Raw genomic sequence first — 7,591 nt, 5'->3', positions numbered from 1 at the left:
TTAATAAAGAAGAATATAAAGAAGAACAAAAGGAAAGACAGGGAAGGAGGCAAGGGATAAGAGAGAGAGAGAGAGAGAGAGAGAGTTATTGGACATATGAACATTTCCCTTTCTCTGTCATATCAAGATACTCAAGCATACAGAAGTACAGACACAGTTGTATTTGTGGCCCTTCACAGGTATTGAATGCCACTGAGAAGACAACCCCCAACGAGTTTGATTGCGCTTTTGATTGACAGCTTTGTTCCCCTGCCTTCTTTCCTCATCTCATCTTCCACACACGTTCAACTTGTCCCTCGCTTCTAAAACCTAGGACTCTTTGATCACTCTGCATGATTGTGCTGCACTGCAGAGCACCACTAAAGATGGCAGCAGGAGGCAAGGAGGTTCGAAAGAGATGGAAAGTGGAGGACAGACAGAAAATATTCCACCTCTTTGTTTTTCTTTTTGTGGCATCTTGCCTTCAGGGAGCCTGGTTCTTTGAGGGAAATTCAAGAGCTGAGCAGGGGTATGTGTGCAACCGAATGTGTGCTTGCGTGTGTGCGTGTGTGTGCGTGTGTGTGTGTGTTATTGCATGCATGTGGAGGACCCCGGAGAACACGACAGCCTCTCTCTTGTTGACTTCTAAAAGTCCTCCAGTGGCCTGAGACATGACGCTGATCCACATCCTCCAGCAGCCCAAAGGATGTGAGGACAAAAGCACAGAGAAGAAAGAAAAAAAAGAAAAGGAAAGGAAACAGAGGAAGTGAAAGAACTAAAGACAGCTGGGAAGGGAAAAGAAATGAGAAACATATAAGGAAGAATTCATTAGAGCTAAATAAAGAATACAAGTGAGACCCGGTGCAAGAGGAAGAAATGAAGACAAATGAGAAGAGAGGTTCAGGGGATAAAGCAGAGGCAGAAGAATGATGAAAGGAGCGATCTTCAATAGGATAACAAGGAGACGTGTCATTCATCTGTCAAGGTGACAAGAAGTACAGCTGCCAACTTCATTCACCCAAAATACCACTGCTGATTTATTTACTCTGTGTCCTCTTGAGTTCAAACAGAGGTTAAGTGCAAAGTTTGATGTGGCCACAGGTGAGGCTGCAGAGACCGACGTCGGAATGAATTCTTTATGCATTCAGGAACGCAGCGGGGCCTGTTAATGCTGCCTCAACCTTTTCGACCACAACAGAACACACTGATGATGCCAAGATAAGAAGGCAGCGTGCGGCGCAGCAGCGCACGGCTTTGCATATTCACAAACGTGCACAACGATGGTGGCCTATTTCACCATCTGCTAAACAGAGCGCTGCAACAGACAGAAATAGTGATATGAAGAGAATGTAGGAGGAATGTAGGAGGGAGATCATGCTGTCCTTTTTTTTGGGTAAAGTGGTGAATAATGGTTCATAACAAGTGTGGATGCATGTTGCATTGCATACATATTGCCTTTTTTATTTTCACTTAGCAATGCTGGATGTAGAAAGGATTACATTATATGAGAAGCCATGTTTAACATACTCAGTTAATTTCCATTCTTCTACACATTTTTAACCAAGAATGAGTAAAGCAGTGAAGAGGCAAAAGCGACGCGACTTGGATAAGCTTTAAAGTTTTATAAAAAAAAAAAAATGCTGTCATTCAAATCTCCCTTTCACTCATTATGATGATGAACTAAGTGCTATTTTTTCATGTGCCAGATCCATTTCAGTCAAACAACTTTTATAAGTTTTTGCCTCAGCAAGCTGTGCAGCTGCAAATCTTTTGAAGTTACAACTGCAAAACTGTGATATAGGCCAATGTGTATTATTTTGTTGATCTTGCAAATCTGTGCTTTTTCTAGAGATGTACCAATTATTTGACCCAAGATCTGAATGTGTTCAGGAACATATGCTTTGATGCATTAATTGGGATAAACTTGTAATTTCTTCATTTTCACTTGTATTCAAACTAATGAGACAACGCCTGCGAACTCGTTAGGCAGTTAGCTTGAGCTGGGGTGCTGATATTCACTTTATCTTTCACTCAAACACTTTGCTGAATGTATTAAGCAAACTCTAACAATTTGGGTGTATATGAGCCCCAAAGCATCCTACTGTTCTCTAAATTGCACGCTCTGCATCCTGCATGCCTGCTGCTGAAGCTGCCAGCTTCAGTTTGGTTCTCTTCAGCCCCTCCAGTACCCCAACACACCTCTTGCGCTCTGAGGTGAGGGACCCCCCTCCTCACCTTCTGACAAGCACAAGTCAAGTGTACAGAGAAGAGATAAGTCTTAGTGCGTTCAGTATTGGTGAAATTAGAGTTAACATGTAGTGTTTTTTCTTTTTTCATTTTATATAGGATAGTACAGCAACAGGCTATTTAATGTGTTTAACATTAGCTGTAGATTAGATTACATTTATATTAAATAGATTAAAAGCAGCACTACCGTCTACCAATTTAGTATACACATACTGAGCCCCACAGTCGGTCTGTTTGGTATTCTTCAAGCAACAGGGTTTTATAAGAACTGGACATTTGGAAGACAAAGGGCTCCTAGATCACATTTAATATTGACAGCCATTCCACTCTGAGAGCAGAGATCTACGGCGAAATTCACTCACATCTTGAAGAGTTATAAAAATAACATAACGGCACATTGTTGCTGCTGTACAGACAAAAAGTTCATAGTTTGTGTCTGTGGCAGTGTTCCCTCGACATGTTTGGGCAGTGATGGAGAACAGAAACATGTGCAGTCCAGGACAGCGAGAAATGTTCAGACCTCTACATTAGAGGAACTAAACTGCAGTTACACAAATTTGATGGTCCAACACAAAAGAGCAAATCTGTGAGGTCAAGAGTCAGCGATTCATTTACGCCTGGAAGACACTAGTTTGAAGCCACCAGCCACACATTTTGGAGAGGAACAAAAGATGGAGGAAAGAGTTAGATTGGTTTGGCTATAATAAATTAAAGCATTATTTCCAAACTCTTTATCAATTCCTTTATGTTATTTTTGTCTCACTTTGAAATAATCTAACACATGTAAGCATGAAAAAAAGAAAGAGCAGAGGATGTCTGCAAGAGGGTAAATAGTTTTCCACAGCACTTTATTAAGTAGCTTGTATTTATACTCTCTCACAAAAACATGCAATAACTGAAGACAGGCACATGTAGTCACTTTCAGACGTGCAAAATGTCTGCAAGTTTTGTGGAAAGATTTGCAAATGAAGCAAACATCCTCTTTGAAAAACTCTACATCTATCAATGAAGTCACAGCAGGAGTTGCCTGGCACCTGCCTCTTCATGTCTTTATTCGCCTTCATCATCATTCTTTTCTTCTTCTCCGAGGTTTTTTTTTTTTCTCACCCCCCCCAATAAAACTCAAAGTGAAAGGATTTTAGAGGCTAACATCCATAGCTTTGTTTGGAGATGAGTCGAGCAGAAGAAAAGACGACTAGGCTGTGTTTGTGAGCGAGTTTGAGTGTGCTGTGGCTCTTTGTTGACGGTTGATGCAGAGTTAATGTGATAATGACAAGCAGAGATGCAATTTATTTCCTGGGGTTCTGTGGTATTCAGCCACTGTGTGAGGTTAAAAGGTCCGCAGCAAAGCAACTTCAGCAGCCGCCGCCATCAGCATTTTTAACTTCCAGCTAAAAACACTTCGGCAAAATTGCGGCACTTACTGCATCTACGGATGTCAGATTCCTCTGTCTAAACCTGCCTATTGCTATTTACTTAACATACCTGCTTTTTGTCTGCAAAGCACAAACACATCTAATTTCAGGATCAAGCACTCACTGCCAGTAGGAGTCCCACTCAGCTGTGAAAGAAGAAGAAGAAGAAAAAAAAAAAGGTACTTTCTTATCAGTGCTAGCTGGAGTCAGTCGCAGCAGGTGAAATGAATTGAAAAAAACCTTATGGCAAATGTGTTTTTTTTTCTCTGCCACTTCACACTTGTTTCTGCCACATTCAAAACAAAGATTGCTTCCGACAATACTCAAATATGATTTGACTTTTTTCTTTTTTTTTTTTTGCCTCAAAGCTACATGGAGTCAGCAGTATGACATGGGGTTAGAATATTTGGCTCCATCTGGGGCTCTGACACTTCTGCAACATTTGAATAGAGTTTTAATATATAAAGCAGCAGCTGCACAGTGGGGTGGTTGGCAGCACTGTTGCCTTGGAGCAAAAAGGACTCAAACCCTGGGATCTTTCTGCATGTTATTCCTGTGCATGTACAGGTTCCCTCTGGCTTCCTCCCACAGGTATGAATGTGTGTGTGCATGGTTGTTTGTCCTGCTTGTCTCTATTTGCCCTGCTTTGGACTGGTGACCTGTCCAGGTTGTACCCCACCTCTCACCCTTTGGCCCCTGGAAGGATAAGCGTGTTCGATAATGGATGCATATAAAGCAGCTTCATGTCCAGCATCTCACCAACACGTTCAGAAGAACCTAAAAGGTTACTAACATCTTAGACAAAAGTGTCTGTTTTCACTTACCAGTACAGTATCAATGTATAAACATATTTACTTGGGGTTAGATTCTCTCAATTTATGCCTTTAAAATAAATCAAAGTATGATATTTTATCACCAAAATATATTTTCCCACAAAAATAGATTTTTTTTTATATATTTATGCACAAAATACATTACATTTGAAAAGCTAAAAAAAATAAAAATAAAGTCAATTTGTGCTTTTTGGCATTTTTGTGGAATTTTTATACTTGACTGTCCCTGTGAGGTTTAGATAGATTTGGGTGAATAATTACAGAAATATTTAAACCTGTATTATGTAAAGGACTGACATTTACTCATGTCTAAATGAGATGTATAAGTAGCGTTAGCATTTAAATCAGGTCTCTCACTTAGTGGCTTACGGTTTGTGAAACATCATATTGACATTAATGATTTCTGTTATTTGTTCAAGTGAAGCAGCAAGATCAGTGAGGCGGTACCGCGTCTTCTAATTAAATAGCTGAATAGAATTGAACCATTAATAATTTTTTTGTTTACTTCCGTGCATGCAGGATGTGTAGTGTAAATCTAAGTGACAGCATTGTTTGGCTGTTTATAACAACAGCTTTTATCTATGAGTGGGTGCCTCATCCCCTGACGGCACTATTTTACCTTAGTTTACAGTTTTCTGCAAAAGCTTTTATTTTCAAATTTTGCATTGACAGTTTAAGGGGGTGAAAGAAACAATTCATCACATGAAACTCCACCTACTACCCAAACCTCATACACTCTGGCTGAAGATGAAGAAGGAAGAAGTCAGATAGCGGCAGAGGGCAAAAATGTCTGTATTTTGGAGCAGTGGAAAAAAAAAAAAAAAAAAGAAGCTCTGTCAATCTATTTTTACCTATCAATTATTAAAAAGATAATGACTAGTAATTGCATTTCATTTTCATTCTGTTTTATAGTCAACAAGCTGAATGGATAATACACACCATGCCATTTAACGTTTTCTCTACAGTCACAAAGGTTTGAAAGGATTACCTTTTATCAACTAAAGTGATCAGAAGTCGGCGAGACTCTCTGAACGATACCTGATCATGCAAACAAAGTAATCCCGCATCCGTGGTTCAGCTGCTCTAGACATTCTCCAAAGCCTTTTGTCCATAACTCATCAACGCATTGCTGTCAGCTCTCAGATAGCGTCCAGATCAGAGATGATACTCTGATGGATTTTTTTTTTGCTTATATTGATTGGCTTAGTGACATCCTTGCATAAAGTTTAAACTGCCTGCATGTCTAAGCCGAGTGTGCAATCTCCCAAATTGATGCATGGCTATTAGATTTCTCCACCACCGTTTAAAAAAAAAAACAATCAAAGATGGAAGGTTGTGTAAGTGTCATATGTCAGCTGAGTTAATCTGCAGTCACCGGTCAGCAGCTTCATCCAAGCTCCGGTTTGAAAACATTAATCATGGATAAAGCACTGCTGTTATTGACAAATAAGCTCTAAAAGCATTCCAGAGTTTCCAAAGGTCAGAGAGGTCTACAGCATATGAGTGCTTCAAGTTAAGGGAAGATGAACAAAAGGTTGGATGCTCTGCACAACAGCACAAGCAAAGCATGAACATCTGAAGAGACAACATCCAGAGGTTAATGAGTAGCTGACAGGACCGACAAAATCCCAGCAAGTTATTTTAAGCTGCAGAATGCACTCTATGAAGTCAGGCACATTAACTTTCTGAACTTCTCTGTTTAAAAGGGTGTTCAAAATTAGAGTCTTGGCACGAGTGTCTGTTTATGTCCATGTATGAAGATTCAGCAGCATATAATGAACATTTCTTCTTATTTTTTTATTATTAGTTGTGCAAAAATATCTTAAATATTTCATTGAATAAAACCCAAATAAAAAATATTCAGAAACTGTGTAGAATGTTGTAGAGGAAGTACTAAGAACAGAACACCTTGTGCTTTGGAGGGAATTTATCGTTTCAGCAAATCTAAGGAAGATTCTTTCTCTGCGTGGGCTGCAGATCGACCTCTCACATTCTGAGAGACGGTGAATTGTAAAACTACCGAGCCATATACACATATCACAAGAACCACCACACTTCTAAGGACTTGCAGGTCTAGAGCACCATCTCAGAACTACTCTCCCGTGGTTATATCTCATGTCCATGTCCAAAGGAAACATAAATAAGAAATCCAGATGGGCAAACTATTGATGAACCCTAGTGGAGCCTGGTTCTGATGGCATCATAGCGCAGGAAGCCGTAAGCAGTAAGTCCAGACCAGAGACAGTATTGTAAAAGACTCAGTAATTTCTCTCAGTAATCACAAAGATAATCTGAACTGCTACTGAAAACCTGTGAACTTGTGGACCACTGCAGACACTGACCACTGATAACTATTTTTCAGAGGCCCAGAGATCACTGCATAATGTGGCTCCAGAGGAGAGTTTAAGATATTTCTTAAAGATTTACATATTTTTTTTTTTTTACATATCAGGCCTATTTATCTCCACACCTTGCTAAAAGTAAATGTGTTGGAATTTTTGGCTTAAATGTTTAAAGAACCCCTTTATCGAGATTATTTTCTGATTTCATATTTTAATTCCTTATAACATGGTCCAGGCATTGGTGGCCAGTGGGAAGGGAAATGCTGCAATTCTCCTGTGAGCTGTGCTTTCCAAGTGTTGCTCCACTTGTCTACTGCCAGTGCCACTCTGACATCATGTTAATATCAGTCAGACCAGGGCTGCCGATCCTCTACCCCAAATTAAGGTTTTTCACTTGAGTAGATGCCGCATGTTCTTCTCTGCGTGTCTCAACTCTTTCTGATTTTGTCTTAAAGGGACAAACGATGGGAAAAACCAAGACACATTTTCCCCATAATTATTCTGTCGCTAAAGCATTTCTGCCTCACAGTCAAGACATTCAGGAAGCAAACAATCTCCAAAATAAATAAATTAGATTTTTTTCCCCTTCTCAGTAAAACCAGCTATTTGAAAAACACATGCATCTTCCTCACTTTGTAGTTTTCTCAAAGAAGGAATTTCCATATGGCAGCAGATGATCTTTGGCAAGCATATCTCAATACTGGAACCTTTTCATATGGAAGGTTTGTGTGAACTGTATTTGACTGGGTCTGTTTGTGCGTGCGTGAATCAGGAA

This window comes from Poecilia latipinna, unplaced genomic scaffold (assembly GCF_001443285.1).
Source record: "Poecilia latipinna isolate Pla-1442-1.1 unplaced genomic scaffold, P_latipinna-1.0 Scaffold157, whole genome shotgun sequence".
Lineage (NCBI taxonomy): Eukaryota > Metazoa > Chordata > Actinopteri > Cyprinodontiformes > Poeciliidae > Poecilia > Poecilia latipinna.
The sequence above is the reverse complement of the archived record's forward strand: the minus strand, read 5'-3'. Positions refer to the sequence as shown.